The following is a 14,572-nucleotide window of genomic DNA, read 5'->3' as shown; positions in this document are numbered from 1 at the left end:
TATGTGTCATTTTACAGTTGATCAGAATAAGTAAAGAGAGAAATGTCTGAGTACGCTCAGTTTTTCTCAGCTGTTTGAAAATCTAATAACGTCAGAGGTTTACCAGCACTGTCGTTCTTAATTTTTCTAAGGGGATGTTTCAATGTGTCATTTCGGTCGAAAAGCTGAGAGGATAGTACAGAGACTCGCAGTTTCATTAAAAAGCGCTTGTGATGAAAGGTGTCACAAACCACATGGAAATCTACAAGTATGGAATCAACTTTAGATGCTCTGCCGATAACAGTATTTCGTGTGAATAAGAAGCCAAATATGTTTCACAAGAACAGTTTTTTTTTCTGAAACTTCTGCCTAGGTGACGGTAAAAGGTTTCCATCGGGTTGCCTCATAATGTAGCATTTCTACACTTGTATTTCTCTTCCTAAATTACTTATCGTTTCGTTCATTCCCTCTTCGACGAGCACGTTGAACAACAGTGGCGATGAACTGTTTACAGTCCTGTCGTATACGCTTCTTAACACGCTCAACCTGACAAAATGCGCCGTGTTGCGTTTAACGACCAGCCAGAGAGGGAGTCGTATTCCAACCGGCAGGTGGCGGCCTTCTAAATGAACTTAAATCAGAGCGTAATGCACAGAGAGCGGCAGTCGACGCGAAATTAAAACTGATCACGGAACTTCCGAGGGAGTAACTACCTGCTGTGCAGGGTGGAGGGGAGTGGGTTGGGGGGGGGGGGAGATGCAGCCCCTGCGTGGCAGAGGCAGATGGGGGAGGTGGGGTGGGGGGAACGCTACAGAATAAATTACAAGTTAGGCGCCGGGCCCAGCAAACTTGCTTCATTTTACATTCTGGTCAGCGACCAGTGGGCTGGGATGTGGGTTAGCTCCCGTTTATTCCCCGCGGAGTAGTTACGGAGAGCAAGCCCGACTGGGGCCACGAGGACACCATCCGGTCAGTGGCCGTGTTACACCGCCTTCCACAGATACTTGCTCTTCTGTGCTTACCATTTGTTCGCAACTAGACCACGAACTTCCACTAGCCGGTATTGCTGTCTACAACAGAACTTCGTTTGCGAGTTACTAGGTGTGTGCACAAATTGGTAGCGTTTTGGTTTTCAATAATGACATCCCTGTTGCCATAGGTTTATTTATCGATTCTCATTTTTAATTAGTAGTTCACTGTTGCTAATTCAGTCTACAAGTGGCCATTTTGTCATTTTGGACATGGTGAGTGGAGCTGTGGATGCTAGAAAATAAAGTACTAAGTGGAGATATCGAAACATTTCCGACATATTCTACTGTTTGAGTTCAGTAGAGGGGTGATAGCAGCGGAGGCAGTTAGAAACATTTACGCCGTGTATGAGGATAATGTTACTGGACAGAATACGGCAAAAAATGGTTTTTTCGTTTTAATGAGGATCGTTTTGACTCTTCACGTTAAGGAAGACCTTCGGGGTTTCTGGAGATCGTTTAAACACACTAATCCACAGCGACCCACGTCAGTGTATTCAAAAACTGGAAAATGTAATGAACTGTGGTCATTCCACCATCGTATGACTTATACGAATTGAAATACTGGAAAACAAAGCTCCAAGAAATGTGGACCGACATCTCACATGCGTTAGTTACACACGATAGCAGAATGAATAATTCTCCTATTACAGCACAAAAAAGTTGAGTGTGTCTTGTGCAGAGATAGAGATGTAAAACAAGGGAACTAGCTTTCCTGCTTGTCTGGCAGCATCTAAGATATTTAAATCAATTAATCTCGACATATTCACACGTTTTTACTTGTAAGTATTAGTGCACATGTCATATAACATGCTGCATCACGTCATGTAAAGTAACGTGACACATGCCATTTATGTCATCTCACGTGACAGTCTTCATGTGGCCGGCCGGTGTGACCGAGCGCTTCTCGGCGTTACAGTCTGGAACCACGCGGCTGCTACGGTCGCAGGTTCGAATCCTGCCTCGGGCATGGATGTGTGTGATGTCCTTAGGTTAGTGATGTTTAAGTAGTCCTAAGTCTAGGAGGCTGATGACCTCAGTTGTTAAGTCCCATAGTGCTTAGAACCATTTTTTGAATCTTCATGTCATATAATATGACACAAAGTGTCAGTAAAGTTTAGGATGCATACGTCCCCACACCGGGATACTGTATGTTAGAGATGCATCCATTGTTTTAACCTCTACACACGAGCAAATCCACCCCGAGAAGTTTTATCCCTCCAGAAAACAGTTTTAGCTGTTAAATGTATGCTCTTCGCCTATATTATATATTGTTTACTATGGCCAGCCAGTCTTCTGAATTTTGGGAGCAGGATGAGGAACTTCGGCCTATAAACTGCAAGATTCAGGTGTACCAACGCCTTACTGCTAAGAGAGCTCACTACGCTGGGAAACTAGTGTTAACTCAGAAATAAAGGCGAGTACGTGAATATGTCAAGATGTTTAGATTTAAATGTCTTGGAAGCTGTCAGAAAAGGCGAGGAGCTAGTTCCCTTCTTTTACAGTCCTAACATTGCCCAGGACAAAATCGCCATTTTTTTGCTTCTTTGATAGGAGCATTTTTCATACTAGCTCCCAATTTTTAGTATAATTTTGACATTAGACCGGCATAACTTGGCAACTGATGTGGATTTCTGTTGACTCGGACAACGACGTTCCTGGAATAGGTTGTTGATTGTCTCTCGATCCATGTTGCTTATATCCTAACAACTTCACAAAATAACAGGACGACCGTAATTACATGTATTTGTCTAACTTCTTACAAAATTTAAACCTATTCGCACGCGTTTGAAACGTAGGAGTGGCACACGTAAGAAGACTAAAGAAAAACATATTTTTTGCACATAACATTTTTAAAGCGAGTTTTCAGTCTTATAGTAAGAAAACTTTTTTAATTTATTTGTTTCACTTCAAACCGTTTCCTCGTATTCAGCTCACATAAGAACGAATTTTACGTGCTACATCTAGCTATATTTTAAACTATCGTATCTCGACAACGGATAAAGACTATTGGACACAAAGGGCAAAGTTTGAACCGATTGGTACAAGTTTTAAGTATGGTAGTAGCGCGCTCCAAAAACCTACCAGAAGTGTGTTTTGCATGTTTTTGACGTAACATCCGAACGGTACACATACAAATGGTACCTTTAGCTGAGTATTGATTGCAGTCCAATTAAAAGCTTTTGCAAAAGAAATTAATCGATTCTCACAATCTGCCTGGGCACCAGATTCGGTTCTTCGTGCAAACCTTGGATAATATACTGTAATATAATTACAGCAAGGGAGATGTTCGAATGGACATGCGAATGGCTGCTGGTCAGCTAAAATACGAATCGAGCACCAAACCCGCGATTCTGCACGCGGAATTTTCAGACAAGTTTGTTACAGCGCTTCCAGGCTGGAACGATTCGAAGCAATTGGATGCTCAGCCGATTCATTCAGGCTAATAAGAGCTTTGTTGCACAGATTCTTAACTTCAGTCACCATATTCAGGATGGTTACAAAAATGGTTCAAATGGCTCTGAGCACTATGGGACTTAACTTCTAAGGTCACCAGTGCCCTAGAACTTAGAACTACTTAAACCTAACTAACCTAAGGACGTCACACACATCCATGCCCTAGGCAGGATTTGAACCTGCGACCGTAGCTGTCGCGCAGTTCCAGACTCTAGCGCCTAGAACCGCTCGGCAACCCTGGCCGGCTCAGGACGGTTATGAAAACGGACACATCACAAGAGTAAACTTCATTGACTTCAGTGCTGCATACGATACGCGTAACCGTTGCATTCTCTTACATAAAGTACTTCCTCTTATTACGGATCCAGATCGTACCACGCTGATATCATCACTGTTCCAGAATGGCAGGTTTTTGTTGGTTTTCATGCGCAACGAAGTATATGGAGAATCTATTAAAATGGTCTGCCTCGAGGAAGCGTTTGGTATCGTTGCTGTTTAATATGTATACAAGTGGCAAGCCACTTTCTTACAACACAAGAAATTTTAGTAAAGCCGACGACGTTGCCTGGCCTCTCGAGTTGAAGCTCTTTAACAGACAGAACTCAGTCTTACTGGTGCTGTGAAAGAAATAGGCACATACTGTAAGGCTAACCACGTAAAGCCCAATCTACCAAAAACACTGCTCTGTGCTTTCCAACTCAAGAATAGGGAGACCGCAATGAAACTGAATGTGTCCTGGAACGGCACTCCCTCGGAACATACTTCACTCCGAAGTACTTAGGGGTGACACTGGAACACTGTCCCACCTTCACACAACACTATTCCAACGGAAAACAAAAACCTACCGCTCGGAATAGTATAATGAGAACGATAAGAAGCCGGCCGAAGTGGCCGTGCGGTTAAAGGCGCTGCAGTCTGGAACAGCAAGACCGCTACGGTCGCAGGTTCGAATCCTGCCTCGGGCATGGATGTTTGTGATGTCCTTAGGTTAGTTAGGTTTAACTAGTTCTGAGTTCTAGGGGACTAATGACCTCAGCAGTTGAGTCCCATAGTGCTCAGAGCCATTTGAACCATTTTGATAGATAAGAGTCAAGAACTGGCGAAATAAGCCAGAAGTTTTTGGAGCCACTGATTTGTCTGTCTGCTATTTGCAGCAGACTATGTCTGCCTCGTTTGGTACTTCATACCAACACTGTGGGCCCTGCACTGAACGGATCTTGCAATATGATCACAGAGAACGGGATAATGGTAAAATTTGCACCCTTGACAAGCACAGATCTCTCGTCAATTTATCATTATTGCAGCAGACTATGTCTGCCTCGTTTGGTACTTCATACCAACACTGTGGGCCCTGCACTGAACGGATCTTGCAATATGATCACAGAGAACGGGATAATGGCAAAATTTGCACCCTTGACAAGCACAGATCTCTCGTCAATTTATCATTACGACGAGGTACGCCCACGGAAGAAATAGTAGTCAGTGTAGAAGCAGGCATTTGTAGTGTGGACAAGGTTACGGCTGAAGAAATCCGTGTAGAAGCTGTAAGAGTATTGTCTCGCGCAAAGCCTCCAAAAAGTAATTTAACTGTGAATGAGAGGAATGCCTAACAACGCCTGAATGCCGTCGGTGGTGTTGTCATTCTCCTCGCTGACAAGGGAAATGTAATGGTTGATTTGAATGTGACCGACTATTATAGTAAGATAAACGACTTATTAGACCGGCAAATATATAGGAAACTAAGTAAAGACCCAACCGACAAAGTTCTTAGAACAGTTACGCGGTTGATAAAGAAGTGCTCTATCGAATAGAGCGTTAAGAAAAGTCTGTTAAATTCAGTTGCGCTAGCACCAAGATTATATGGATTGCCGAAGGAGCAGAAAGAACATGTTCCTCTAAGTCCTATCGTGAGTACTACTGGTTCGCCCACCTATTCGATTGCCCAGTTCTTGACAACATTATTACGACCGTATGTGGGCCGATCGGATTCGTATATCAAGAATTCGGCACATTTCAGCAGTAAATTAAATCATATAGTGGTACAGCCGGAGGACATATCAGTTAGTTTTGATGTGGTGTCGCTATTCACTATGGTTCCACTCAATGAAGTGTTGCAACAGCGAAGTCGGATTTTTCCTCCCGATGTTGCAGAACTGTTTAATTGTTGCCTCACAGCCACGCATTTCAAATGGAACGAAGAGTTCTATGAACAGACGGATGGTGTCGCTATGGGTAGCCCCTTAAGCCCGGTTATAGCGAACTTCTTTATGGAGAAATTAGAGGAGCAGACATGGGAAACTGCGAACAAGATACCGAATATTTGGTTTCTTTATGTGAATGAAACGTTTGCTTTGTGCGGCATGGGAAGGAGGAACTGGATCGTTTTCGCAAACATGTGAACGCGATCAATCCGAAATTTCAGTTTACCAAGGAGGAGGAGGAGGTAGGCTGAAGATTACATTTTCTTGATGTGCTAGTTTTCAAGAAAGAAGATGGGTACTTAGGCCACACGGTTTACCGAGAACTCACGCACACAGACTTTTACTTACACCGGGATTTGAACCACCTCCCACAGCAAAAGCGAGGCATAATAAAAACGTTGGTGGATAGCGCAAGGAAAGCCTGTGAACCAAAGCTGCTTGACGCAGAATTAAAATATCTCAACAATGCATTGCTCAAGAATCGTTATTCGTTCGCTGAGGTGAAAAGAGAGTGAAATCGAAAGTTTTCAAGCCATTCATTAAGGACTTAACTGACCGCACTGGAAAAATCTTGAAAAAACTCACCCACACGGAAGATAAAAGATCACCTAAAATCGCCGAACGATGCTCGACGACCGCTGGAAAAAGCAGGAATTTATTAGGATTCCGTGTAGTTGTGAGGAGGTGTGCATGGCTCCAAGAGCACAAGGGCAATTGCAGAAAAGGGGAGAATGGGAGATCAGCTGTTCCGGAAGATGCTTTACAGCCAGGAGACCACCATATTCATTTTAATAGAAGTACTGGCAGCCACAAGCGGATACCACGAGAGGCTATACAGAGAGACCATAGATATTGTGAAACACCCCAGGAATTTCAGTAGAAAGGAGGATGGCGTAAATTGAATGAAATTTGGTTCAAAATGGTTCAAATGGCTCTGAGCACTATGGGACTTAACATCTGAGGTCATCAAGTCCCCTAGAACTTAGAACTGCTTAAACCTAACCAACCTAAGGACATCAAACACATCCATGCCCAAGGCAGGATTCGAACCTGCGACCGTAGCGATCGCGCGGTACCATACTGAAGCGCCTAGAACCGGCCGGCCGAATGATATTTGGATTCCAGTGCTAAATAAGATGTGTAGCTGTCTTCCACCATGGAAGGATCGTAACAGCGGACGACGCCAGTCGACAACTGCCAATTGCGCTCGCGTCTTCAGACCATGTGATGTCACGCCACTGCATGGAATCTCGCAGCAAAGGAATTTTGCTGTAGTTAGGTGCGATCCAGGGTGTGACTCGGGCATTCGACGAAGCTACGTTCCCCCTGGAAAATGTCTTCCGCAGATGGGGACGAAACATCGGGTTTTAAAGTGAAATCCCTTCGACCACGGCATAATAGCCCGGAATATTGTGACAACTCCGACCGTGAAAGTTTACATTTTAAGATCAAAAGAAAAAAAGAAAAATATGGAAGAATGGGTGGAGAAGAGGGGCTTTAATTTCTGAGCGGAAAAGTCTTTTTGTCCTTTTCCTTAAACCGTTCTAGGTCTGTTTTTAACTTTCCTGAGCTGAGAATACAGTTGCTCCGTTCTTGATTTTAAAGGAATAGTGCGTTTCTGGGAATCACACTTCGTTTTAAACTTATTTATTTGCTTCACCTTAGAGAACTGTAAGCTCGCTCCCTGAAATGAATCTGATATTTTAAAACGTGTTAGCTATAGTTGAGAGGGAATAGGCCGAAATTACGCGTTCCAGTTTAACAGAGCCTACGTGCGATCTCAGCTTATTTGTGGGTGCGCAAAAAATAGGTTTACAAGACGTTGTTGTCAAGACATATTTGACGTGGTATGACATGAAGGGCTTAGGTTGGCCGCCGGAGCCTTTAGTCACAGCCATGCACGTAGCTTTTGCGCTGAGGCCGTCAAGCCGCCGGGTAGCAGCAGCCGAGACCTCCTCACAGAGCTACAAGCATAGAAAACGATATACAGGGTGGTCCATTGATAGTGACCGGGTCAAATATCTCACGAAATAAGCATCAAACGAGAAAACTACAATGAACGAAACTCGTCTAGCTTGAAGGGGGAAACCAGATGGCGCTATGGTTAGCCCGCTAGATGGCGCTGCCATAGGTCAAACGGATATCAACTGCGTTTTTTTATTACATATTCGTGTAGTACGTAAAGAAATATGAACGTTTTAGTTGGACCACTTTTTTCGCTTTGTGATAGATGGCGCCGTAATAGTCACAAACTTATAAGTACGTGGTATCACGTAACATTCCGCCAGTGCGGACAGTATTTGCTTCCTGATACATTACCCCTGTTAAAATAGACCGTTTACCAATTGCGGAAAAGGTTGATACCATGTTGATGTATGGCTAATGTGATCAAAATGCCCAACGGGCCTGTGCTATGTATGCCGCTCGGTACCCTGGACATCAACCAAGTGTCCCGACCGTTCGCTGGATAGATACGTTATTTAAGGAAACAGGAAGTGTTCAGCCACATGTGAAACGTCAACCACGACCTGCAACAAATGATGATTCCCAAGTAGATGTTTTAGCTGCTGTCGCGGCTAATCCACGTATCAGTAGCTGACAAATTGCGCGAGAATCAGGAATCTCAAAAACGGCGGTGTTGAGAATGCCACATCAACATCGATTGCACCCGTACCATATTTCTATCCACTAGGAATTGCATGGCGACGACTTTGAACGTCGTTTACAGTCCTGCCAGTGGACACAAGAGAAATTATCGGACGTTGACAGATTTTTTTGCACGCGTTCCATTTACCGACGAAGCGTCATTCACCAACAGCGGTAACGTAAACCGGCATAATATGGACTATTAGGCAACGGAAAATCCACGATGGCTGCGACAAGTGGAACATCAGCGACCTTGGCGGGTTAATGTATGGTACGGCATTATGGGAAGAAGAATAATTGGCCCCATTTTATCGATGGCAATCTAAATGGTGTAATGTTCTACCGATGTTACTACAAGATGTTTCACTGCATGACAGAATGGCGACGTACTTCCAACATGATCGATGTCCGGCACATACCTCGCGTGCGGTTGAAGCGGTATTGAATAGAATATTTCATGACAGGTGGATTGGTCATCGAAGCACCATACCATGGCCCGCACGTTGACCAGATGTGACGTCCCCGGATTTCTTTCTGTGGGGGAAGTTGAAGGATATTTGCTATCGTCATCCACCAACAACGCCTAATCACATGCATTAGCGCACTGTCAATGCACGTGCGAACATTACGGAAGGCGAACTGCTCGATGCTGAGAGGAATGTCGTTACACGTATTGCCGAATGCATTGAGGATGACGGACATCATTTTGTGCATTTATTGCATTAATGTGGTGTTTACAGGTAATCACGTTGTAACAGCATGTGTTCTCAGAAATGATAAGTTCACAAAGTTACATGTATCACATTGGAACAACCGAAACAAAATGTTCAAACGTACCTCCGTTCTGTATTTTAATTTAAAAAACCTACGTGTTACCAACCACTTCGTCTAAAATTGTGAGCCATATGTTTCTGACTGTTACAACGCCATGTATCACAAAGGAAAAAAAGTGGTCCAACTAAAACATTCATATTTCTATACGTACTACACGAATATGTAATCAAAAATGGGGGTTCCTATTTAAAAAACGCAGTTGAAATCCGTTTGACCTATGGCAGCGCCATCTAGCAGGCTAACCATAGCACCATCTGGTTTCCCCCTTCTAGTTAGACAAGTTTCGTTCTTTGTAGTTTTTTTGTTTGACGCTTATTTCGTGAGATATTTGGCTCGGTCACGATCAGTCGACCACCCTGCATACGCCGCAGACAACTGCACACCTTACCATTGCTCGTTCACCAAGATTTTTTATTAATCGACAGAGAGCAGCGAGACGGTATGGGATTTGCGGGAAGGCATCGCCTTTCAGAGAAGGATGCGACTGAAATTGAATTTTTCCGTCAACATTGGAACAGATTTTTATCGGGGCTCTTACGTAGGAACAGAAATATTTATGAAACTTCCTGGCACATTAAAACTGTGTGCCCGACCGAGACTCGAACTCGGGACCTTTGCCTTTCGCGGGCAGGTGCTCTACCTACCTGTTGTGATGCCTCGTGTAAGGAGAAGGAATACGTACCCTTACGCTTGCGACTTTGATAAAGGTCGGATTGTTGCCTATCGCGAATGCGGTTTATCGTATCGCGACATTGCTGCTCGGGTTGGTCGAGATCTAATAATAATAATAATAATGTCGTGTGACAAGGGCCTCCCGTCGGGAGACCGTTCGCCGGGTGCAAGTCTTTCGATTTGACGCCACTTCGGCGACTTGCGCGTCGATGGGAAGGAAATGATGATGGTTAGGACACCACAACACCCAGTCCCTGAGCGGAGAAAACCTCCGACCCAGCCGGGAATCAAACCCGGGCCCTTAGGATTGACAGACTGTCGCGCTGACCACTTTTTTTTTTTTTTTTTTTTTTTAACTGTTCTGGAAGGATCCTCGCTGCCGTCCTACCATGCAGCATGAAATAACAACAAAATCGAAGTGGGGCCACCTCCGGCACCCTAAAGAAAAGTATGTTGGATATGAAAACAAAATTTGAAATACATCCATTTGATAACTGTTCAAACGTGAGTTTTTCGTAGGTCGCATACTCGCATAGTGTTCTTAGTCGATCAGTTTAACTTGGTCGGTTTCACAACGACAGCACCGCCGCTCATCTTTGCGCACCCGGCACACCCCAGGTATATGGCGGGTCCGCAAAAACCGTTACTAGGAAATTGGCATACCAATCCTTGTACTTTTGTAGCCGTAATAGTGTTGTGTGTCTATCTTGCAAGTATTGCCAGTAACCCAGGACGTGGAGTAAGTTCGTACGTGAGTCTCTATAGATGTAATGGACCGTCATACCTGTGATCCACGCCACCGCGTTCGTCTTATGACGCGGAAAATACGTTTCCTCTGGAAAAAATACTATGTCAGAAGAGACTGCTGTATAGATAGTGCGCCGCATGAACGCTATTATCTTTCTTGCGAGAGTCCAGACAGCCAATGCCTCGCCGCAGACCAGCCGATGGTCGTCCGTATCCAGCACGCCGCATTGCTGACACAAGGGCGAATCCGCCAAATGTATTGCGTACTTTCTATCGTTTGTAGGGTATTTTCGGTTGACGACAATGTACCATGTTGATCTGACTGATGTAGGTAGGTGGGGGTGGTGGACCGTGCGCCACACCACGTGCCAATTAACAGCTGGATGTTTGCGTTCCACCATATTCCGGGCGATCTGTCGAAGAAGCAGATGGTACACGTCCTTCGATGTTGACTGTCGGGTCGTCGGTAAACGCTCTCCAACGTAACTGTGTTCCACGATGAACGTGCGCACATACGTTAAAGGGGGCGATATATGGCCGACACTGACTGGAGGAAGATGCGATGTTGGTACGAGTTCTTCGATGATCGTCCCCGTAAGCGAGTGGTTCCTGTTGCGCCACCGTTTGAGCATAGTATTAATAAACATGGCACGCGCCTTCTCGTGCACGTTCACTAAACCAACGCCCCCCTCTCGCGCTGGGAGGGTAAGCGTGTTGTACTGTACCTTAAAGAGTTGTCCCAGGCACACATAGTACCCAAAAGCCGCCTGAATCCTCATAGCCATCGTACGCGTCAAGGGGAGAAGGTGTGTCAGGTGGCACATCATGGGCGCAAGATAAAGGTTGACGAGTAACACTCGCTGCAGCATATCCATCGACCGTAGGGCGTTTAGTCGTACTGCCGTGCGGACTCTGAGTAACAGTCTTCGGTAGTTGTCCGCAGCCGTTCCCGCTGTCTCTTTATGAAAGGTGATACCCAAACAGCGGAGGGTTTCCACCGCAGGTAAGGGCCCTTCCGTTCCCGGTTCTAGTCCACGCCCCACATGTATGAATTGTGATTTTCGGTAGTTGACCACACTTCCAGCTGCCATCCCATACGTCTGTAGCCAATCCAGTGCTGTTTGAGTCTCCCTCTCATTCCGCACGAGGAACACAATATCATCCGCGTATGCTCTGCATTTGAATGATAAATGCCGTAGGGAGATCCCGGTAAGACGGCGGCGAAGGCCTGCGAGGCACGGTTCTAAGGCGATCGCATAAAGGAGGATCGACGAGGGGCAACCCTGTCTCACTGATCGTAAGATCTTAAAATACTCAGTTCTCCCTCCGTTGACCACCATCGCTGATCTGGCGCCGTGCAACAGCCGCATCACAGCATTGGTCAGTAATGGCGAGACACCCATCCTGTTCATCACCGCCGCGAGGTACACATGATCCACGCGATCAAAAGCATGATCGAAATCTACAGCAACCATCGCCCGCCGGAGGCGGCATGCAGCCGCGAGGGCGACGACGTCACGATAGTCTCCCAAGGCTGTGTGGATATTACTGATGCCGCCAAGACAAGTCTGATCGGCATGTATTCGATGCTCCAGCGACTTTTTGATACGACTTCCCAGGATGCGCATGAAGATCTTGTAGTCACTATTAAGGAGGGTCAAGGGGCGATAATCACAAGGCCGTTTGCCACCACGGGGCTTCGGTATCGGTATCATGAGCCCTTCCGTGAATTGAATGTGAACCGGTACTTCTTGCCGCAGAAGCTCATTAAACATACATAGCCACATCGGTGTCATAATGGTCACGAAGGCACGGTAAAATTCCAACGGGAATCCATCTGGACCTGGGGACTTGTTGCAAGCACCTCTTGTAATCGCTTCCTCCAGCTCTTCACACGTAATTTCAGATAACCCGTCTGCTTCCCCGTTCACACTCGTCGCGTCTGGGATCTCTTCCAGGACGTTCCCCAGCTCCCTCGGACCCTCCCCGTTGCTCGCATAGAATCTGCTAAAATGATCCGTGAACGCCTGTGCTATGCCCCTTTCTGTTGTAAAACGACGCCCATCGCCGAGATCGATCTCATGTATTAAATTCCTGCGTCTTCTTCGTCTTTCCTTTATCACGTAATGCATCGAGGGAACCTCGTTGGGCAGGAAATCCTGCGACCTCGCGCGTATCATCGTACCTGCCATCCTCTGCTTCGCAAGTTGTACCAGCTTCGCCTTAACTCGGTGGACGGCCGTCTGGCGTTCTGGTGTAGGTGGTTGAGCTAACAGTTCCCGGAGAGCCGTAAAGTAAAACTCAGTGGTCGTGCGCTGCCATTGAGAAACCTCCTTCCCGTAACCTATTAACGTCCTCCGTAAAGCTGGCTTCGCGCACTCGATCCACCACTGCAGGATAGAATCGAAAGAATTTCGGCGACGGAGACAGCCATGCCACGCGTCCTCCACCATGCGTCGGCATTCTGCATCTCGCAGGTGGGAGACGTTCATCTTCCAATTACCCCTCCGTCTCCATAGCTGCTGTCTATCAAGGTTAACCGTACAAATATATGCCTCGTGGTCCGTAAACGCTGTCGGCCATATTTCTGCGTCCACCGTCGACACTGCTAACGCCCTTGAAACGTAGATTCGGTCCAAACGGCCCGCGGAGTGGCTAGTAAATAATGTATATCCTGGTTGGTTGCGATACTTCAGGTCCCATGTATCGACTAATTCCATCCCGTTGACCAGCTCCCTAAGTTCTGGGCTAGTAGTATAGTTAGGTTGTTGGTCCTTTCTGTCAAGCACACAATTAAAATCTCCGCCGAGTATGCAACCTTCGTATCGTCCCTGGAACAACAGTGCAACCTCATGGGCGTAAAAATCTGCTCGGTCCCTTTTCTTATCCGAGCCTGACGGTGCGTATATGTTGATCAAACGTATTCCTCCTATGGTTACGGCCGTACCACGGGCAGAAGGCAAATACTCTACTTCGTCTGCACGTATCCCTTCCTTTAATAATATAGCTGTGCCAACGCCTCTCTCGTCACACGGGGAACAGTAAACGTCGTAACCGTAAAAGTCCGAGGGGGGAAGTACCCGAACTTCTTGTAATAGTGCGATGTCTAAATCCGCAGCCTTTATCATGTCACTGAGCATCTTGATTTTTACCGGCGTCCCAATGCTATTGATGTTAACAGACCCTATCCGATAAGCTTGTTGCATGGCGGTCTACGTAGATAGGGTACCGTACGGTCACTAATTTGGCCGTACATAGGCTGCTGTCGGACTAATGTCCCCCGCCGTCCCCTCATATGGTGTGCCATTATTCCGTGCACTCTGCCGATCTTACACCGGGAGAGTGCGTGGGAGCAGTTCCTCCGGCATCATCTGTCCCCCACGGGGGTGGCTCTTCTGACCAGTCCCCTAGTGTCCCATCGTTGTCGTGCGGTGCAGGCGCCGTAGCCTCCTCAGTAGCCTGTTGCCGTCTATTGAGCTCCTTCGCTGTGTCTGGAGCATCGTCAGCGGTAGGTCGTGTCGCCGTCCCGCTGGCCACCGTTGCATCCACGCTAGGCAGTTCTTCTGTATCCATGGTCGTCTGTTCTGTACCCGTAAACTTCTCAGAATTATCTGCCAGATCAGAGTGGTCGTTCTCCACCGTGAGGCGGCGCTTCTTCCGGCGTTTTGGTGAGCGCTGTTTACGTTGCCAGGCCTCGGAATCAGAGGTCAGCATGGTCTCCAGTTGTTCGTGGGGGACGTCAGAATCGTGCGCCGTCGTATTATCGACGTCTCCAAGTGCCTTATCGGAAGGGGCCGCAAGCGGAACCGAAGAGAGGGCGTCCTGTGGCTGCTGCAGGCGGTCCAGCGCAACGTCGTCTTTCTGTGGCTCGCCACGACCCGCCGCTGTCTGTGTGTTCTGGTACGCGTCTGTCTCGCGGCCCACGTCATCGCGTAATGCGGCGACGTAAGTCATGGGGAGCACAGTCGGATGCGGCGTGAGGGGTGGATCATCCCGTGGCAGCTGTAA

This window comes from Schistocerca nitens, chromosome 5 (genome assembly GCF_023898315.1).
Source record: "Schistocerca nitens isolate TAMUIC-IGC-003100 chromosome 5, iqSchNite1.1, whole genome shotgun sequence".
Lineage (NCBI taxonomy): Eukaryota > Metazoa > Arthropoda > Insecta > Orthoptera > Acrididae > Schistocerca > Schistocerca nitens.
The sequence above is the reverse complement of the archived record's forward strand: the minus strand, read 5'-3'. Positions refer to the sequence as shown.